The sequence below is a fragment of the Ambystoma mexicanum genome, chromosome 2q (assembly GCF_040938575.1).
Source record: "Ambystoma mexicanum isolate Mex_15411 chromosome 2q, UKY_AmexF1_1, whole genome shotgun sequence".
NCBI lineage: Eukaryota > Metazoa > Chordata > Amphibia > Caudata > Ambystomatidae > Ambystoma > Ambystoma mexicanum.
In genome coordinates, this window is record NC_090924.1 from 1,071,943,136 (window position 1) to 1,071,964,735 (window position 21,600).

At 52.9% G+C, this 21,600-nt stretch overlaps 1 non-coding gene across 1 annotated transcript; it reads left to right on the forward strand.

Moving 5' to 3' along the window:
* Positions 1-19,619: 19,619 nt before the first annotated feature.
* LOC138570707 (5.8S ribosomal RNA) lies at positions 19,620-19,769 on the forward strand. The gene has a single exon (XR_011303742.1). It is a non-coding gene; the product is annotated as a 5.8S ribosomal RNA (ribosomal RNA).
* Positions 19,770-21,600: the final 1,831 nt, after the last annotated feature.

A 21,600-nucleotide genomic window follows, 5' to 3' on the forward strand; every position in this document is an offset into this window, starting at 1 on the left:
CATGACCTGCACACAAGGTTGGATTATGTATTTGCTGCGGTGGAGATAGCAGGAGAAATGGTGGGGGCCGAATACAAGGCCAGGGTACTATCCGACCACTCGCCTTTAGTGGTAGAGTGGCAGCATCAACCCCCCAGAGCGCGTATCCCGACATGGAGGCTCAGAACTGAGGCTCTACAGGATGCGGAATTTCGAGAGGATTTGAGGGTGGCTATTGAGGAATACTTTGAAATTAATACGGGCAGTGTACGTTCTGTGGGAACAGTATGGGAGACATTCAAGGTGGTGGTGCGTGGGGTAGCCATATCAAAATCTAAAGGGCTCCAAGGGGGTATTGAACGGGAACTGCTGGAAACAGAAAGAGAGCTGGAGGGCCTTACTCGTAGTGTGGGGACCGCCCGTGAGAAGAGCGCTAAGATAAAAGACTTACAATTAGCTTGTATGGAACTCTGGGATAGATTATTCAAATTAAATTATAGGAAATATACAGAGAGGTTACATGCAGGGGGGGATAAGCCATGTAGACTACTGGGCTGGCTATATAAAAATGAGACTCCCCGTCCAGTGATCAGAGAGGTTAGGGATGTGGAAGGTCGAACTTATAACACCCAAGAGGGGGTAAATGGGGAGTTCCTCAAGTACTACAGACGTTTATATGAGGATACAGGAGAGGATATGAGCCAGGAAATATTGGAAACACTAGAGGATGTGGAGCTGCCGACCTTAGATGACCTAGAATGCGCGGATCTGGACGCCCCCATCACCGTAGACAAACTGGAGGCGGTGATCCAACACCTCCCTACATGCAAAGCGCCCAGGTCGGATGGGTTACCCAGCAAATTTTATAAAGCATACAAGCAGGAGCTACTCCAGCCGCTGCTGGCTATGTTTTGATGAAGCATATGAGCGGGGGGAACTGCCGGCGTCCCTCCGCGAGGCGGTGATCATCCCGCTCCTGAAACCAGGTAAGCCAGACACGGAATGCGGGTCCGATAGGCCCTTTTCCATGCTTAACCAGGATAGCAAAATACTCACAGCAGTGCTAGCCAACAGACTAAAGAGGGTTATCGGCAAGCTGATACACCCAGACCAAACGGGTTACATCCCAGGTAGAAATATCACAGATAACCACAGGAGGCTGCACCATATTATTGATCAAACTAAGGAAGACTCGGGAGAGATGGCCATTGCGTCGCTGGACATGGTGAAAGCCTTTGATTTAGTGAGGTGGCCGTGGTTAAAGGCGACCTTGAAAGGGTACGGAATGGGACCTGTATATACTGGATGGGTCCAGTTGCTATACAGTTCCCCGATTGCTAGAGTTAAAACTGGTCCCACAATTTCAGACAAATGGCAACCCAGCAGGTGGACCAGACAGGGTTGCCCCTGGTCACCCATGTTATACATCTTGGCATTAGAACCACTAGCAATATGCCTGCGGCAACAATATGGGAGGTTGGGATTCGCACAACGGGGGGCACACACCTGATATCGTTGTATGCAGACGATATGCTTCTCTACCTACATTACCCGGAAGAAAACCTGCAATATGTGCTGGAGGTGATGGATCGTTATGCCACCCTCTCAGGCATATCGGTGAACCCCGGGAAGTCCAGCCTGTTCCCCTTGGGAAGGTATAGGAGCACCCCATCGGCGCGGCTACCTGTCCTGCGGATACCCTGGCAGACTGTGACATTCAAGTACCTGGGTGTGAATATTTATCATAAGATAGAGATGGAGCACAGACATAATACAGTGAAAGCAATTGAGGGTATTAAGAATAGCATGGTGTTCTAGTCTAGGTTACCCCTGGCCATGATGGGGAGAGCAGTCCTGCTCAAAATGGTTGTTCTGCCCAGACTCTTGCACTTTTTTGTGAATGTCCCATACTTGATCCCCAGACACTTCTTTGTGAGACTCCATGGTATGTGCAGGGGCTTTATATGGGGCAACTCCAGGAATAGGGTGGCCCTGTGGAAGCTGCAGAACACTTGTGATAAGGGGGGCATAAACCTGCCAAACTTTTAATTGTATTATTTGGCGGGACAGCTGTTGTATGTGGCCAGGTGGCTGTCTGCGGTGGACTCGGCGGAAGCCAGGCTCTTGCGGGGCGACTCAGTCCCATATTTTCTTAGAGAGACAGTGTGGATGCATAAAACTAAGATGGTGGGGGAGACTATTGGAATTGGGTTGGGAAGTTTGGCGCAGAGCATAGAAAACGGTGGGCGACCCAGACCCGCTCTCTTTGCAGGTCCCACTGGTGGCTCTATGTGGTGATTACCCCCAATTGTTTGAAGCAGTCTGCAGATACTGGGAACCGGTGGGTCTAGCCACGCTCGGAGATATATTGCAGGAAGGGGAGGCATTGGAATTTGAGAGGTTGCATGAAGAGACAGAGGTGCATAGCGGCCAATATATCACATACATCAGGTTCTTGAAACGGGTAAGGGGGAGGTGGCCTGAGACGGCGCTGGCAGAAGAACCTGATGCCACCCTGGAAATGATGTATGATGTCTTAGAGGGAGGACATGAACTATCTAGGATATATGAGCTCTTAAGAGCAAAGGCAGAGAGGGAGCTAATCCAGCTGAGGCATGATTGGGAGCAGGAGATTGGAGAGTCAATGACCGATGGACAATGGGACAGAGTACAGAGGTACCACAATAAGGTGTCTCGGAATGCGAGACTCCAGCAGATCCAGCTGTATGTCACCCACAGAGCCTATTTGACCCCTGGAAGGATAGCCAGGTTTGGAGGCTCAGCTATACAGAAATGCCCCAGGTGTGGAGAGGAGGAGGCAGGGTTGCTGCACATGTTCTGGGCTTGCCCAGAGGTGCATAGATTCTGGGAAGAAATAAAGACGAGAATGGCCAGTGGGGGTGTGGTGCTGGATGTGGGGTCTGCTGGGGCATTCATGCTTGGGAATTTCCCCAGGCCACGTAATTTAAAGCATATCAACAAAATGAAGGACCTGGCATACATCCTGGCCAAGCGCAGGATTGCAATGTGTTGGAAGGCAGCCCATAGGCCTAGAGTGGAGACATGGTGGGCGGACCTCTTGAGATGGGCGGAAGCTGAAACTGCGGTTTGGTTTGAAGCTGCCACCAGGGGAGGAGAAGAGGAAGTGGGCCCCCTGATGGCCTGGAGGCAATTGGTGGCCTCCATGGCTTCACCTCACCAGGTCAGTCATGAAACAGAAGACTCAGATGAGTCAATAAGCACTGAGATTCCCAAAAATGCTTATGAAGATGACACTGATGTTACGGTTCGAGTTTGTGGGGCGGGGGGGGGACGGGTAATGTATAATGTGTTTGTTGTTATTGATTATGAACGTTCTCAAAGTTGTAATGTTTGGTTTGTTGCTTTAAAATAATAAAAACAAATAAAAAAAAAAATAAAATCTAGTCTTTGCAGTTTAACTCTATTGCTCTCAGGCATGACACTTGTCTTAGTCCATGAATCACGACGTTATGGTCCTATCACCTCACAATTCCTCGTCCCCAATTTCTCTTTCTTTCACTGTCTCGCTGTAGCTTCCTAATGAATGACTCCATCTCGAACAGGGTATAACGAAGAACAAAACCTGCAATTAACCGCCTCAAAATCCGGCAGTCCGCCCTGTGTTGTCTGCCTGTTTAGTGTCCGCACCTGCTGTCAGGTCCCCTTGGAGGTTCAGCAGATTCCTTCTTAGATAAGTGACTGTAAAATTTACGGATGAATGCAACTTGTTATGACATATGATTGATGGAAAATTGATCAGTTAGTTAAAAGAACTTTTTACCAGAAGAGTTGATTGAGCAAACATAAGACTGTCAAGTAAAGTTTAGTCTTTAATGGAAAGTCAATAATGTGATGTTTCAAAGGGTCGTTCATTTTCTACAGGGGCAGAGACAGTGCCCCAGCTTTGAGTCTGTGATAAACCGCAGGAACTCCATTCTCTGCTGTGGCCAGTCTCGGATTTCTCCCAATTGATGGGAAACCCCAGCTTCTCTAGGAGACCCGTCGTTGGGACCATTTGCTCTGGCAGCCGCAACAGATCCTGCGTCATGAGACAAATATTGTCGATGTATAAAATCAGTCTAACTCCTGAGTAGCTTTGTGAAGCACCACAGTGCTGAAGTTAGTCCAAAAACAGGGAGACACATAAACTCCCACCTTTACCATCACCAGATGAATTCTATTATTTTATTTTCAATTTTAACAATACAAAAATACATTAAAAACATCAAGGTAATACAAAAATAAACTATATACAAAATTACAAATCACTGAACACAAATTCCACCCCACCACCCAATCGTAGAATTCACATCCGAACATATTCAATTGTCATTTTCAGTATATTGAAAGAAATCTCCCCCATATCATATCTTATTAAATCGCATTTTCTTGTCTTGTCTTTTGTATAAAAACTTTTCCACATCAACCAGACCATCCATTTCATGAAACCAAACATCTTTGTGTAAGGTAGTAGCCGTTTTCCAATTCCTTAAGATGATTTTTTTCCAATCATGGCACCTCTATATAACCATTTCTTCTGGCATTGTGTTAGATCTAACAAGTTATCATCACAACCCAAGATCAGTGTTTGAAAATCAAGCTCAATCCTCTCACTCAAAACCTTCTCGAAGATCTCTCCTAATTCCTTCCAAAATTCTCGCACCTTCCTGAAGTCCCACAACATATGTTCCAATGTACCACTCTCATGAACACAATTCCAACAACCTGGATCATCTTTCAGACCTCTCTTCCATAACCTTTCGGGGATCCAATAAGCCTGATTAAGGATCTTAATTTGTCTCGACCTCTCAGTCAATCCCAAGGAACATAGTTTAATATTTTCACTCATTCTCATCCAAGATTCTGCAGTAATTTCAGATCCAATTCTGCGACTCCATTCATCTCTCAACAAGTCATTTCCCTTATATTCGTTCACGATTACTTTGTACACTCGGCTTGCTAGACCACCTTCCCCATCCTTTTGCTCTCTTGTGAGTATAGTCAGAATAAATCTAGCCTTCACATCAATCTCTCCAATAGCATTTTTTAATTCTGTGTATTCTGAGGCTCTGAAATTTTCAATACTATATTGTTGTTGTATTTCTCTTATATTCAACCACTTTCCCTCCTTAAAGAGATCTTCAATCCAATTAACTCCCCCCAAAAACCATTCCGGCCAAAATAAAGTTTTGTTCTCCAATTTAATGGAAGGATTCATCCATATCGATGCCCCAGGATCTTTAAATTAATTCACATTCAGTAATCTATTCAATTTGTCCCTTGAGTTTCTCAGACAAACAGTCAATGGATCTTTCACACATTTCGTTCTAGACTCTGTAGTCAACATTGCCCTTAGTGTCAGAGGACCATTATAGCTCGTCTCCGCCACAACCCACTCATCAGGTGACGGCGTTAGGAATTTAACCAAATAGTCACACATGTAGGCAAGATGATACGCCTTAAAGTTCGGCACCCCCATTCCACCTTTATCCAAAGTTAATTGCAACTTCCACAACTTCAATCTAGGGGGTTTCCCATCCCACAAGAAGCCTTGGATAAGCCTATCCAACTCATTCCAAAATTTGTTATCGACATTTAGCAGAGTCATGCTGAGGACATACTTGATTTTAGGGGTCGACACCATTTTTAAAGTGTTAACCTTACCCCATAATGAAAGATTTAAAAGGCCCCAGCGTTCCAAATCATTTTTAAAGTTTGAACAGACCTCATCCATGTTTATCTTCACCAGATCATTGACTTTTGGAGTAATCCAGATCCCCAGATACTTCATTTTATCAGGGCACCATCTAAATCCCAGATCGGTTATAAACCGTTTACTACAGCACGGTACCAGGGGTAATACTTCCGATTTTGTCCAATTTATTTTGTATCCGGAGGACTTGTGAAACAATGCCAAAATTTCCATGAGAGTAGGCAAAGACTGATCTAATTCCCTGAGTACTAGTAGCAAGTCATCTGCAAATAGCCACAATTTTTGTTGCAACCCCCAGCATGATAATCCTTTTATATTCGGGTGATCTCTAAGTACAGCAGCCAGGGGTTCAATCGCAATAACAAATAGCAGAGGGGATAGAGGACAACCTTGCCTCATCCCTCTTTTTAGCTTGAACGGTGCTGAGCATAAGCCGTTTGTATTGACGTCTGCTGTTGGTTCTAATAATTGCTGGTGCATCTCAGGAATGGGTACTGCTAGATAGGCATCCCTCAAATCCATGCAGGTTAGCCAGTGCCCTTTCTGCAAAATGTCCCTGAAGAAATGGATTTCCTCCATCTTCCAGTGTCGGTAAACAAGAAAGGCGTTAAATTGTTTGAGATTATCACCAGCCTGACCTTTTGCTTCTGTTTCACCAATAAGACATTGCTTAGGAAGCGTTGTGCCACCTGCTGCATTGGCCTTATCGCCATTTTATTTAGAAACTCTCATACTTCCTTGTCCATGATGCTTTGTTCCTCATCTAAAATTGCGAAAGGTTGCTGCAGTTTTGTTTGTCTGTGCTCTTTAAAAATTACAGACAACACCCCTGCACAGTCTCTGCGACCCAAGAGTCCACAGTAAGCTCCTCCCAAGCACTTAGGTGCATCGCTAGCCTACTACCTATCACAGGAATTGCATTGCTTGCTGCTGCGCTGTGTGCATACGACTGTGCTCTCACCTGCTGCTGCAGTGCCAGCCCCGGCCCCTGCCTCTTCCACGGGAGGGGAAGGAAGGATTCAGCCTTCTGTCTTCCTGCTGTCACCAGTTGTTTCCTCTATAAGCCTCTGGCCTCCTCAGCTGCTGGCAGAGACGCCTCTGCTTCTGCCGACCTGGCGGATACACAGGGCACAAACACTCTTTTTAACGATGTCTGACCTTTGTCCAGAGCAGCAAAGGTGTTAACAAATCTGGACATGTCTTTGACAAAAGCTTCTCCAAACAAAAGCCCTTTAGCTGCTGCAGCGGCCTCAGAGGATGCCAACTCCCTGAGTTTCAGGTCGATCTTTACTAAAATCGATCATCTGCACTCTGCTGCTATCGTACAGTTGGTATTACTTATTAAACACAATGTTCTTTTTGCCCAACTAGCCAGAATATGCACATCCATAGGCAGGGCCTCTTTGGTCTCTTCCACCATTTTAATGATCTTGGCCAATGGACCTATGGAATCGGGGAGCGTGTCCTGGCATGCTTCACCATGAATGTTAACATACAGGAGTCCACCTCCAGAGTGTCCGCTACTTTATCCGGCAGAGAAGGTCTGGGATATTGTGCCTTCAATTAGCCTCTCACCTCCTTATTTAGAGGCGGGCGCAGTAGCTTGCTCAAGTACGTTTTGGCCTTAACTGGGGGCTTCCCCTCCGAGGATCTCGGGTGGAGTAGCAGGTCTGGATGAAAGGGGTCGACCAGGGAACTATCTCTGCATTTCTAAACACTCTTATTGTGCCTTTTGCACGGTTCTCCTTCCTGAGGAGTGGCCAAGCTCACAGAAAGGTGAGAAGTCTCAGTGCTGCTGGAATCCCATTCAGTGCCCTCTTGGTCTTTCTGTGGGCTAAGGGCTTTGTGACCTTGTCCCTTCCATCACGCCTTTTCCGTAGCATGCCTCTCTTTTGTGTGTCCTTTGCGTGATTTGGACAGTGGTTCGCCACTGGCCTTATGTTGCTCCTGCCATTGTCTCTTGCAGGCTCTGGGCCTCACAGCTCTCGGCCCTTGCGAAAAGGGGACTCATCCCAAGAGAAAGTCCAGCTTTTTGGATAACTGTCCTAGGCCTGCCCATGCTGCTCTCTCCATCAGATGTCCCAGAGAGGGGTCCTGCAGAATGCTTGAAGGCCCTTCTCTGCTTTACTCGCTGTAAGAGGATTCTACTTCTACCCAGGCCATATTCTGTAATGCACAGGAGACAGACATTTAGCAGCCGCAAGGTGACACACAGGCTTTTTATTATTAAATTTGATTTATAACATCTCACAATGGTTGTGAGGCTATTTCTTCAATTGTTTAATGTCTTTGAAGTCATTTAAACAGTACATTTTACATCGGCTAGTCCCAAGATTGGTGACATGCTGCGGCATGCTGGAGTTCCAAGTGCTTTCAACCATTCAATTGCTGAAAGTTATTAAACATAAGACAAGAGTCTAAGAGGTGAGATGCCTGTAGTGTTTTTATGGCCCTGCTGTCTGAAAAGGTAATAAAAACTACCTCCAGGGCATTTCCCACATAAAGCAATAGTGCAGTGGTAGAACAGTGTATGAGGTTGTGAGCTCAAGGGAGCTGTCTGGAATTTAACTTTTTTTTTTACATTTGATTTATAACATCTCACAATGGTTGTGAGGCTTTTTATTCACTCGTTTAATGTCTTTGAAGTCATTTAAACAGTAAATTTGACATCAGCTAATCCCGAGAGCGGTGACATGCTGTGGCATGCTGGAGTTCCAAGTGCTTTCAACCATTCAATTGCTGAAAGTTATTAAATATAAGACAAGAGGCTAAGAGGTGAGATGCCTGAAGTAATTTTGAAGCAAGGAAAATACTGATTTGAAGCAGATATAAAGAAATATCTAGGTGGCATGCCACGTTAGAATTGACACTGAAAAAGGACTTGTAGGCCCTGCTGTCTGAATAGGTCATATGAACTAGCACCAGAAATTTTCCCTCTAAAGCATTGGTGCAATGGTAGAACTTCGGACTACAGTACATGAGGTTGTAAACTCAAGGTAGCTGTCTGGAATTTAATTTCTTTTTTTAAAAAAATTTGATTTATAACATCTCACAATGGTTGTGAGGCTTTTGAAAGTGTTTTAATATAAAACAATCCCAAAATGATTGAGAGGGTATTTTTCACTTGTTGAATGTGTTTGAAATCACTTAAACTGTACATTTTACATCAGCCAGTCCAGAGATTGGTGGCATGCTGTGGCACACTGTGGCATGTGCCACATGTCACATTCGGCTCCTACCCCTTCTCCTTTTTGATTTTCGGGAGCAATCTTAGTGAGCGCCAAGCGGAAAGTCTCTGGGTGCCGGTGCAAGTGCAACCGGAATCTGTATGCCGTTGGCTTGCAGCGTTTACAGTGGGCATTTTAACAATAGATGCAACCGAGCTGGAACTCAGGGACGCTCTGGCTGCCATGCTGCAAGAGCAGCAGGAATCGTGGGAAGGCTTCGGCTGCCGGTGCAAATGCAACCGGAATCTGCGTTCTTTTGGCATTTTCTTCGGGATACCGGGAACATTTCTGCAAAACCCTCTGACGGAGCGTCCGGCTTAGTCTTGTCCCTCATCGTCATTTTTCTGAGCAGGAACTGGTAAAGGCTCTGGCCGCCAGGCTGCAACAGCAGCAACAATATGTATGCTCTTGGCTGGCTGAGAATACAATTTGCATTTTCTTTGGGATACATTGAAGGTTCCTGCAAGACAACAGATGGAAACGGGGAGCAGAACATTATATTTACTTTAAAATTCATGTTCAGCTATTCAACGTGAGAAGTATGGAGGGCTAAGAACAGGGACAGTCAGAGCTTTAAGTGGGGTAAAACTCGAGGGGGGGCTCATTTGGGGGCGTGGCTTGTGGGATGGGCGTGTCCTAACAAGGGTGAAAGATGCCTCTGCGACCTGGGCAAACAAAGGGACTGTAACTTCCTTTGGCGACACGAGGGGTCATTGTAGGAATTTACAGCTTGTCTGACATTAAAATGGCGAGCGCATCTCCCGTCGCGGCTGCAGTCGTGTCGGGATAATGCGTCCCGCCAATGTTGTGTGGGACCGGGGGCCCCACTTTTTGGAGACTGCTGGGGCCCGGCAGGCCCTGGCCCACTTAAAGCACTGGGACAGTGGATGGTGGTATTTTAACTGATCAAAGGGGGCTACTAGAGTAATTTAATGTTTAATTAGGGTGTGTTTAGGCTGGGTGGTTTTAGGGGGGGTCGACCGGGGCTATCTGCGTGTGGTTCAGGAGAGGCACGTGGGTTTCTTTGTGTGGGTCTGCAAGGGGAAAGGGGCATCTTGGTATGTGGAGGGAGGATGGGGCATTATGATATTGGTCTTGAGGGAGGGAAGGGGCATCTTGGTGTGGTCTGAATGGTTGGATAGGGGCACGCTGGTGTGGGTCTTGCGGGATAGGGCACATTGGTGTGGGTCTGGAGGGAGGGATAGGGACACAGCGGTTTGGGTCTGGAGAGATAGGGACAAAGTGGTGAGGGAGGGATGCAGTACATTGGTGTGGGTCTGGGGGCAGGGATGGGACACATTGGTGTGGACCAGGGGGAGTGATGAGGGCACATGGGTGTGGGTGTGGGTCTGGCGGGAGAGGGGGCAAAGTGGGTCTGGATGGCGGTATGGGGTACCTAGGAGGGGTCTGCAATGGATGGATGGGGCACATTGGTGTTGGTCTGAAACAGGTATGGGGCATCTATTGGTCTGGAGGGTGGTATGGGTCATCTAGGTGTGGGATGGGGCATCTTGGTGTGGTTCTGGTGGGAGGTGATGGGGCACATTGATGTGGGTTTGATGGGAGGGATGGGGAACATTGGTGTGTGTCTAGGGGAGAGATGGGGGCACATTGTGGGTCTGGGGGGAGGGATGGTTCATCTAGGTGTAGGTCTGAAGGGCGGGATGGGGGCATTTTGCTGTGTGGATGGAGGGATGGTGGCATTTTGGGGTCTGCAATGGATGGGGGCACATTGGTGTTAGTCTGGAACAAGTATGGGGCATCTGTTGGTCTGGGTGGGATGGGGCATCCTGGTGTGGGTGGGATAGTGACATATGTGTGCATCTGGAGGGTGGGATGGGGCGTCTTGGTGTGGCTTGAGATGGTGGATGGGGGCACATTGCTGTCTGTTTGATGGGAGTGACGGGGCACATTGGTGTGGGTTTGATGGGAGTGACGAGGAACATTGGTGTGGGTCTTCGGGGAGGGATGGGGCATCCTTTGCGTTGAAGGGGGACATCAGTGTGTGTCTGGAGGGATGGGAGCACATTGGGTCTGGAGGGATTGGATGGGGCACATTGGTGTGGGTTTGATGTGAGGGACGGGCACATTGGTCTGGGGAGGGATGGGGCATCCTTGTTTGGGTTGGATGGGAACATTGGTGTGGGTCTGGAATGAGGGGATGTTGGCAACTTGGTGGGGTCTGCAATGGATGGGGACACATGGTCTGAAACAGGTATAGGGCATCTGTTCATCCGGAGGGTGGCAAGGGACATCTGTGTGCATCTGGAGGGTGGGATGGGGGCATCTTTGTGTGGCTCTAGAGGGAGTGGATGGAGGTACATTGGTGTTGGTTTGATGGGAGGGATGAGGCACATTGGTGTGGGTTTGATGGGAGGGATGGGGCACATTGGTGTGGGTCTGGGGGATGGATGGGGCATCCTGGTTTGGGTGGGATGGAGACATCGGTGTGGGGCTGGAGGGAGAGGATCGGGGCACATTGGTGTGGGTTTTATGGGAGAGATGGGGACATTGATCTGTGTCTGGGGGAGGGATGGGGCACAATGTGGGTATGGGGGGCTGGTTCATCTAGGTGTTGGTCTGGAGCGCTGGATGGGGCATCTTGCTGTGTGGATGGAGGGATGGTGGCATCTTGGTGGGGTATGCAATGGATGCAAGCACATTGGTGTCGGTCTGGAACAGGTATTTGGCAATCTGCTGGTCTGTATGGTGGGATGGGGCATCCTGGTGTGTGTGGGGTGGGGACATCTGTGTGCATCTGGAGGGTGGAATGGGGCATCTTGGTGTGGCTCCGGAGGGAGTGGGTGGAGGCACATTGGTGTTGGTTGGATGGAAGGGATGGGGCTCATTGGAGTGGGTCTGTGGGGAGGGATGGGCCACCATGGTATGGGTTGGATGGGGAAATTGGTGTGGGTCTGGAGGGATGGGATGGGGGCACATTGGTGGGTTTGGGAGGAACAGACACATTGGTCTGGAGGAGAGATGGGGCACATTGGTGTGGGTTTGATGGGAGGGACAGGGCACATTGGTGTGGGGAGGGATGGGGCATCCTGGTTTGGGTTGGATGGGGACATAAGTGTGGGTTTGGAGAGAGGGCATGGGGGCACATTGCTGTGGGTTTGGGAGGGATGGGGGCACATTGGTTTTGGTCTGAAACAGGTATGGGGCATATGTTGGTCTGCAGGGTGGCATGGGTCATCTAGGTGTGGGCTGGGAGGGTGGGATGGGGCATCTTGGTGTGGGTCTGGAGGGAGGGGACGGGGCATATTGTGTGGGTTTGGGAGGGATGGGGACATTGGTCTGTGTCTGGTTGGAGGGATGGTTCATTTAGGTGTGGGTCTGGAGGGCAGGTATGGGGCATCTGTTGGTCTGGAGGGTGGGATGGGGCATCCTGGTGTGGGTTGGATGGGGATATCTGTGCATCTGGAGGGTGGGATGGGGCATCTTGGTGTGGTTCTTGAAAGAGTGGATGAAGGCACATTGGTGTTGGTTTTATGGGAGGGATGGAGCACATTGGTGTGGGTTTGATGGGAGGGACAGGGCACATTGGTGTGGGTCTGGGGGGGTGGGGCATCCTGGTTTGGGTGGGATGGGGCAAAGTGCGGATCTGGAGGGAGGGGGTGGGGGCATGTTAGTGTGGGTATGGGGGCACAGTGGGTCTGGAGTGAGGCATGGGGGCACAGTGTGGGTCTGGAGGGATGGATGGATCGTCTAGGTGTGGGTCTGGAGGGCAGGATGGGGGAATCTTGCTGTGTGGAGGGGCTGATGGTGGCATCTTGAGGGGGTCTGCAATGGATGAGGGCACATTAGTGTCGGTCTGGAAAGAGTATGGGGCATCTGTTCTGGAGGGTGGCATGAGTCATCTAGGTATTGGTTGGGAGGGTGGGATGGGGCATCTTTGTGTGGGTCTAGGAGGGATGGGGCACATTTGTCTGGAGAGAGGGATGGGGCAAATGTGTCTGGGTATGAAGGGTGGGATAGGGCATCTTGGTGTGTGGAGATGGATATCTTGGTTTGAGTCTGGAGGGCAGGGTGGGGGCATTTTCTGTGTGGCGGGAGGATGGGGCATCATGGTATGGGTCTCGAGGGGGGATGGGTGGCATCTTGGTGGGGTCTGGCTTGGAGGGTTAGTGGCATCTTGGTGGGCTCTGGAATGGAGGGATGGGGCATCTTGGTGTGGGTCTGAGAGGGAGGGATGGGGCATCTTGGTGTGGGTTTGAGAGGGTTAGATGGGGCACATAGGTGTGGGTCTGGAGGGAGGGGTGGGGAATTGTATGTGTGTGAAGGGAGCCATGGGACACATAGGTGGGGGTCTGAAGGGAGGAATGGTGCACATCGGTGTGTGTCTGGAATGCGGGATGGGGCACATTAGTGTGGGTCTGGAGGGATAGTTGGGGCCTCATTGGTCAGGGAGGGATGGGGGTATCTGGCTGTGTGGAGGGAGGATGGGGCATCATGGTATGGGTCTTGGGGAAGCGATGGGTCATCTTGGTGGAGTCTGGAATCGGTGAGGGGCATTGTTGATCTGGAATGGAGGGAAAGAGCATGTAATGGGGGCATGTCACAGAGTGATGGAGCATGTGGGTCTGAGTGAGGGCTGGAGCACTCTGGTGGGAAGGAAGGGGGGCATCTGGGTGTGAATGGAGGGATGGGGTATGTATGCCTGCAGAGAAGGATGTTGGCCTATGGAGGGGTGGGAGCATGTGTGTGTCGAGGGATGGGGTAATCTGGGTGTGGGTATAGAAAGAGGGCGGATGGCGCCATCGGAGTGTGAGTCTGGAGGTAGAGGTGAAGCATATGGGTGTGACTGGAGAGAGGGGTGGAGCATCTTGGTGTAGTTATGGAGGGACGGATGTTGGTGTCTTTGTGTGGGTTCGGAGGGAGGGATGGTGGCATGTGGGTCTGGAAGGAGGTGACATTTGAATCTGGAACGTGTGTTTGGAAGTAGAAATGGGGCGTTTGAGTGTCAATTGGGACATGTAGGGCTGGGGTATCTGCTTGTGAGCGGGGGCATGAAGGATCATTAACAGTGGAGCAGCTGGAGGGAGAGCCACAGGCCCGACCTCCGTTCCGTCGAAGACGCGCACACCCAAAGCTCAGTGCACCCCTCGCGCTACAGTTCGGCCAGCAGAGGGGTCCGGGGCGTGTGGGCAACCTGGTGCCGGGCCGGATTCCCTACCACCAGAGGGGGTTCCGCGACCCAGCAGATGGACAGGGATGCTTGGCAAAGTTGGGGTAACCTGCTGTGGGTGTCCCCTACCACGCACCGGAGGGGGAGCCCAGCACAGTCCCCCATCTCCTCACTGAGCCGGCTGCAGCACCAGCCGGGGGCGTACGCTCCTCTCTCTGACCCGCCAGCGGGCAGGCATTGGTGGGTGCACCCCAGTCGGCCGGGAAGCCCTGAGTGGGGGCAGCTGGGAGCCAAGGTAAACCTGGCTGTTCTCGAGGGACGCCTCTCCAGGCAGAAAGGGGCGAGCCCTGAGCCATGGCGCAGCAGGCTTACTCGACGGGCGGGCATCTAGGTTCCAGCCACCCACACCTGGGCAAGCGATGGCCATGCCTGCTGGCGCAGCGGGCGCCCTTGCCTCTTGCCCAGGTACCTGAAGCTCAGCTCTGTATGGCCTGGCTGGGGTTTGAAGCCTCTAGTGGTCCCACCCGACCCCCTGCCCGTTGTGCCCACCCAAAAGGGGATTTGGAGGGTGGGATGGGGCATCCTGGTGTGGGTTGGATGGGGATATCTGTGCATCTGGAGGGTGGGATGGGGGCATCTTGGTGTGGTTCTGGAAAGAGTGGATGAAGGCACATTGGTGTTGGTTTGATGGGAGGGATGGAGCACATTGGTGTGGGTTTGATGGGAGGGACAGGGCACATTGGTGTGGGTCTGGGGGGTGGGGTATCCTGGTTTTGGTGGGATGGGGCAAAGTGCGGATCTGGAGGGAAGGGGTGGGGGCATATTAGTGTGGGTATGGGGGCACAGTGGGTCTGGAGTGAGGCATGAGGGCACAGTGTGGGTCTGGAGGGATGGATGGATCGTCTAGGTGTGGGTCTGGAGGGCAGGATGGGGGCATCTTGCTGTGTGGAGGGGCTGATGGTGGCATCTTGAGGGGGTCTGCAATGGATGAGGGCACATTAGTGTCGGTCTGAAAAGAGTATGGGGCATCTGTTCTGGAGGGTGGCATGAGTCATCTAGGAATTGGTTGGGAGGGTGGGATGGGGCATCTTTGTGTGGGTCTAGAGGGAGGGATGGGGCATCTTGGTGTGGGTCTAGGAGGGATGGGGCACATTTGTCTGGAGAGAGGGATGGGGCAAATGTGTCTGGGTATGAAGGGTGGGATAGGGCATCTTGGTGTGTGGAGATGGATATCTTTGTTTGAGTCTGGAGGGCAGGGTCGGGGCATTTTCTGTGTGGCGGGAGGATGGGGCATCATGGTATGGGTCTCGAGGGAGGATGGGTGGCATCTTGGTGGGGTCTGGCTTGGAGGGTTAGTGGCATCTTGGCGGGCTCTGGAATGGAGGGATGGGGCATCCTGTTGTGGGTCTGAGAGGGAGGGATGGGGCATCTTGGTGTGGGTCTGAGAGGGATAGATGGGGCACATAGGTGTGGGTCTGTAGGGAGGGGTGGGGAATTGTTGTGGGTGTGAAGGGAGGCATGGGACACATAGGTGGGGGTCTGAAGGGAGGAATGGTGCACATTGGTGTGTGTCTGGAATGAGGGATGGGGCACATTAGTGTGGGTCTGGAGGGAGGGTTGGGGCCTCATTGGTCAGGGAGGGATGGGGGTATCTGACTGTGTGGAGGGAGGATGGGGCATCATGGCATGGGTCTTGAGGAAGCAATGGGTCATCTTGGTGGAGTCTGGAATCGGAGGGGGGCATTGTTGATCTGGAATGGAGGGAAAGAGCATGTAATGGGGGCATGTCACAGAGTGATGGAGCATGTGGGTCTGAGTGAGGGCTGGAGCACTCTGGTGGGAAGGAAGGGGGGCATCTGGGTGTGAATGGAGGGATGGGGTATGTATGCCTGCAGAGAAGGATGTTGGCCTATGGAGGGGTGGGAGCATGTGTGTGTCGAGGGATGGGGTAATCTGGGTGTGGGTATAGAAAGAGGGCGGATGGTGCCATCGGAGTGTGAGTCTGGAGGTAGAGGTGAAGCATATAGGTGTGACTGGAGAGAGGGGTGGAGCATCTTGGTGTAGTTATGGAGGGACGGATGTTGGTGTCTTTGTGTGGGTTCGGAGGGAGGGATGGTGGCATGTGGGTCTGGAAGGAGGTGACATTTGAATCTGGAACGTGTGTTTGGAAGTAGAAATGGGGCGTTTGAGTGTGAATTGGGACATGTAGGGCTGGGGTATCTGCTTGTGAGTGGGGGCATGAAGGATCATTAACAGCGGAGCAGCTGGAGGGAGAGCCACATGCCCGACCTCCGTTCCGTCGAAGACGCGCACACCCACAGCCCAGTGCACCCCTCACGCTACAGTTCGGCCAGCAGAGAGGTCCGGGGCGTGTGGGCAACCTGGTGCCGGGAGCCGGATTCCCTACCACCAGAGGGGGTTCTGCGACCCAGCAGATGGACAGGGATGCTTGGCAGAGTTGGGGTAACCTGCTGTGGGTGTCCCCTACCACGCACCGGAGGGGGAACCCAGCACAGTCCCCCGTCTCCTCACTGACCCGGCTGCAGCACCAGCCAGGGGCGTGCGCTCCTCTCTCTGACCCGCCAGCGGGCAGGCATTGGTGGGTGCACCCCAGTCGGCCGGGAAGCCCTGAGTGGGGGCAGCTGGGAGCCAAGGTAAACCTGGCTGTTCTCGAGGGACGCCTCTCCAGGCAGAAAGGGGCGAGCCCTGAGCCATGGCGCAGCAGGCTTACTCGACGGGCGGGCATCTAGGTTCCAGCCACCCACACCTGGGCAAGCGATGGCCATGCCTGCTGGCGCAGCGGGCGCCCTTGCCTCTTGCCCAGGTACCTGAAGCTCAGCTCTGTATGGCCTGGCTGGGGTTTGAAACCTCTAGTGGTCCCACCCGACCCCCTGCCCGTTGTGCCCACCCGTTGAGGGTGGGATGGGGCATCCTGGTGTGGGTTGGATGGGGATATCTGTGCATCTGGAGGGTGGGATGGGGGCATCTTGGTGTGGTTCTGGAAAGAGTGGATGAAGGCACATTGGTGTTGGTTTGATGGGTGGGATGGAGCACATTGGTGTGGGTTTGATGGGAGGGACAGGGCACATTGGTGTGGGTCTGGGGGGTGGGGCATCCTGGTTTGGGTGGGATGGGGCAAAGTGCGGATCTGGAGGGAGGGGGTGGGGGCATATTAGTGTGGGTATGGGGGCACAGTGGGTCTGGAGTGAGGCATGGGGGCACAGTGTGGGTCTGGAGGGATGGATGGATCGTCTAGGTGTGGGTCTGGAGGGCAGGATGGGGGCATCTTGCTGTGTGGAGGGGCTGATGGTGGCATCTTGAGGGGGTCTGCAATGGATGAGGGCACATTAGTGTCGGTCTGGAAAGAGTATGGGGCATCTGTTCTGGAGGGTGGCATGAGTCATCTAGGTATTGGTTGGGAGGGTGGGATGGGGCATCTTTGTGTGGGTCTAGAGGGAGGGATGGGGCATCTTGGTGTGGGTCTAGGAGGGATGGGGCACATTTGTCTGGAGAGAGGGATGGGGCAAATGTGTCTGGGTATGAAGGGTGGGATAGGGCATCTTGGTGTGTGGAGATGGATATCTTGGTTTGAGTCTGGAGGGCAGGGTCGGGGCATTTTCTGTGTGGCGGGAGGATGGGGCATCATGGTATGGGTCTCGAGGGGGGATGGGTGGCATCTTGGTGGGGTCTGGCTTGGAGGGTTAGTGGCATCTTGGTGGGCTCTGGAATGGAGGGATGGGGCATCTTGTTGTGGGTCTGAGAGGGAGGGATGGGGCATCTTGGTGTGGGTCTGAGAGGGATAGATGGGGCACATAGGTGTGGGTCTGTAGGGAGGGGTGGGGAATTGTTGTGGGTGTGAAGGGAGGCATGGGACACATAGGTGGGGGTCTGAAGGGAGGAATGGTGCACATTGGTGTGTGTCTGGAATGAGGGATGGGGCACATTAGTGTGGGTCTGGAGGGGGGGTTGGGGCCCCATTGGTCAGGGAGGGATGGGGGTATCTGGCTGTGTGGAGGGAGGATGGGGCATCATGGTATGGGTCTTGAGGAAGCGATGGGTCATCTTGGTGGAGTCTGGAATCGGAGGGGGGGCATTGTTGATCTGGAATGGAGGGAAAGAGCATGTAATGGGGGCATGTCACAGAGTGATGGAGCATGTGGGTCTGAGTGAGGGCTGGAGCACTCTGGTGGGAAGGAAGAGGGGCATCTGGGTGTGAATGGAGGGATGGGGTATGTATGCCTGCAGAGAAGGATGTTGGCCTATGGAGGGGTGGGAGCATGTGTGTGTCGAGGGATGGGGTAATCTGGGTGTGGGTATAAAAAAGAGGGCGGATGGTGCCATCGGAGTGTGAGTCTGGAGGTAGAGGTGAAGCATATGGGTGTGACTGGAGAGAGGGGTGGAGCATCTTGGTGTAGTTATGGAGGGACGGATGTTGGTGTCTTTGTGTGGGTTCGGAGGGAGGGATGGTGGCATGTGGGTCTGGAAGGAGGTGACATTTGAATCTGGAACGTGTGTTTGGAAGTAGAAATGGGGCGTTTGAGTGTGACTTGGGACATGTAGGGCTGGGGTATCTGCTTGTGAGTGAGGGCATGAAGGATCATTAACAGCGGAGCAGCTGGAGGGAGAGCCACATGCCCGACCTCCATTCCGTCGAAGACGCGCACACCCACAGCCCAGTGCACCCCTCACGCTACTGTTCGGCCAGCAGAGGGGTCCGGGGCGTGTGGGCAACCTGGTGCCGGGAGCCGGATTCCCTACCACCAGAGGGGGTTCTGCGACCCAGCAGATGGACAGGGATGCTTGGCAGAGTTGGGGTAACCTGCTGTGGGTGTCCCCTACCACGCACCGGAGGGGGAACCCAGCACAGTCCCCCGTCTCCTCAGTGACCCGGCTGCAGCACCAGCCGGGGGCGTGCGCTCCTCTCTCTGACCCGCCAGCGGACAGGCATTGGTGGGTGCACCCCAGTCGGCCGGGAAGCCCTGAGTGGGGGCAGCTGGGAGCCAAGGTAAACCTGGCTGTTCTCGAGGGACGCCTTTCCAGGCAGACAGGGGCGAGCCCTGAGCCATGGCGCAGCAGGCTTACTCGACGGGCGGGCATCTAGGTTCCAGCCAACCACACCTGTGGGCAAGCGATGGCCATGCCTGCTGGTGCAGCGGGCGCCCTTGCCTCTTGCCCAGGTACCTGAAGCTCAGCTCTGTATGGCCTGGCTGGGGTTTGAAGCCTCTAGTGGTCCCACCCGACCCCCTGCCCGTTGTGCCCACCCAAAAGGGGAGCTGAGGGGGTCAGGGAAGGATGAGTCGGTTGGGCCAGCGGCAGAGCGGCCTGCCTCCATCCCTGTGGGAAGCGCTGTGCTGCTGCAGGCTTCCCGGGCTGTGCGCCTGGATTATTATTTTTTTTTAACCACAATGGTCTCAGCTGTGTCCCAAGTGGGGAAGTTAGACGGGGTGCTGGGCTGTCTTACCACAGGTGGCGCTGCCTCCCCTGGGCCTATCCTTCACCTGCACCGGCAGGGTCAGGCCGATGGTTGGAACAAAAAAAAGTTGCCTGTGATTCTTGGCAGTGGATCACTCGGTTTGGGCCTCGATGAAGAATGCAGCTAGCTGCGAAAATTAGTGTGAATTGCAGGACACATTGATCAACACTTCGAATGCACCTTGCCGCCCGGGTTCCCCCCGGGGCTATGCCTATCTGAGGGACACTTGAGCATCAATTTCCCTGGGCTTCCCTCCCAGGGGCGCAGCTGGTGCTGTCGCAGGCACCTCGTTCCCTTTGTCCCCCTAAGGTCAGACCCCGATCAGCACTGTCGCAGGATCCCTGGCCCTGGCCCACAGGCTCATTGTCAGCGTGTCCAGGCCTCCCCAGTTTCCTCAACTCGTGCGGGTTTCGTGAGGGCTGCGCGCCCGGTGGTGGTGGCAGCAGGCCTTCCTGGTGCACCTTCACCCTAACCCGGGGAACCTGGCCGTGCCACCCGTGGCTGTCTGTGGTGTCCATGTGACATGTGGGCTTCGGCTGCAGATCGGGACAGCGCACACTTGGCCGCGCCGGAGGCATGGGGCAGGGCAGCCCCAGGCCGGCTAACCCGAGCTTTCTGCTCCCCCGACTACAGCCTCAGATCAGCACTGGGCGACCCGCTGAATTTAATCTTATTACTAAGCGGAGGAACATAGACTAACCAGGATTCCCTCAGTAATGGCTAGTGTAGAGGGAAGAGCCCATTACCGAATCCCCATTCCACAGAGACGTGGGACATGTGGAGTACAGAAGACAGACTCCCTGGCGGCGCTCAGGGAGCTCAAGTCTTTCTGATTGAGTCTCACCCTGCGAACAGTTTTAGGCCGGTAGCGGCCTCCGGCACGCTGGTATCGGGTCTTCTTGGAGTCAGGTTGCTTGGGAATGCAGCACAAAGCGGGTAGTAAACTCCATCTAAGGCTAAATATGGGCACGAGACCGATGGCCAACAAGTACCTTAAGGGAAAGTTGAAAAGAACTTCGAAGAGAGAGCTCAAGAGGGCGTGAAACTGTTGAGAGGTAAACGGTTGGGGTCTGTGCAGTCCGCCCGCAGGATTCAACACAGTGGGCAGGTAGGTCGCCTGGAACGGTGGATGCCCTTGCAGGACTGCCACCCGGGCGCATTTCCTCTGTGGCGGTGCAGCGCAACCGGCTCCGGGTTGGCTGGGAATGCCCCAGGGGGCATGTGGCTCTCAGCTCCGGCAGAGAGTGTTACATCCCACTGACAGCAGTTTTGCTGTGTGCGCAGGGCCCAGGGAGATTGACTGCTGCCATGCCCTTCTCCGGCAACCGTCGTGGCCCCTCTTGGGGGTCGCCGGGTCAGCAAAAGGAGACTGGGCTCCCGATGTGACTGTCGACTGTGGTGGACTGCCCTCAGTGTGCCCCGAACACGCTGCACCGCTGGGCGGGGAGGCCCACTGAGAGCACCAGGGGTCTGAGGTGATGTCGGTTACCCACTGACATGCCTTGAAACACGGACCAAGGCGCAAGTCGGAGGGCCGAAAGAAACCCAGTGTGGCACTCCACCGGCCCGTCCCGCCTGCTGTCAGGTAGGTGGAGCATGTGTGATAGGACCCAAAAGATGGTGAACTAGGCCTGGGCAGGGCAAAGCCAGAGGAAACTCTGGTGGAGGGTCGTAGTGGTCCTGACGTGCAAATCAATCATCCGGCATGGGTATAGGGGTGAAAGACTAATCAAACCATCTACCAGGATAGCAGGCACACGGAAACCCCAGTTTTATCTGGTATAGCAAATGATTAGAGGTTAGAGGTCTTGGGGCCGAAACGATCTCAACCTATTCTCAAACTTTAAATGGGTAAGAAGCTTGGCTCGATGGCGTGCAGCTGGGCATCGAATGCAAGTGCCCAATGGGCCAGTTTTGGTAAGCAGAACTGACGCTGTAGAATGAACCAAACGCTGGTTTTAGGCACCTAATGCAAACGCTCATCAGACTTCAGAAAAGGTGTTGATTGATACAGACAACAGGAAGGTGGCCATGGAAGTCGGAATCCGCTAAGGAG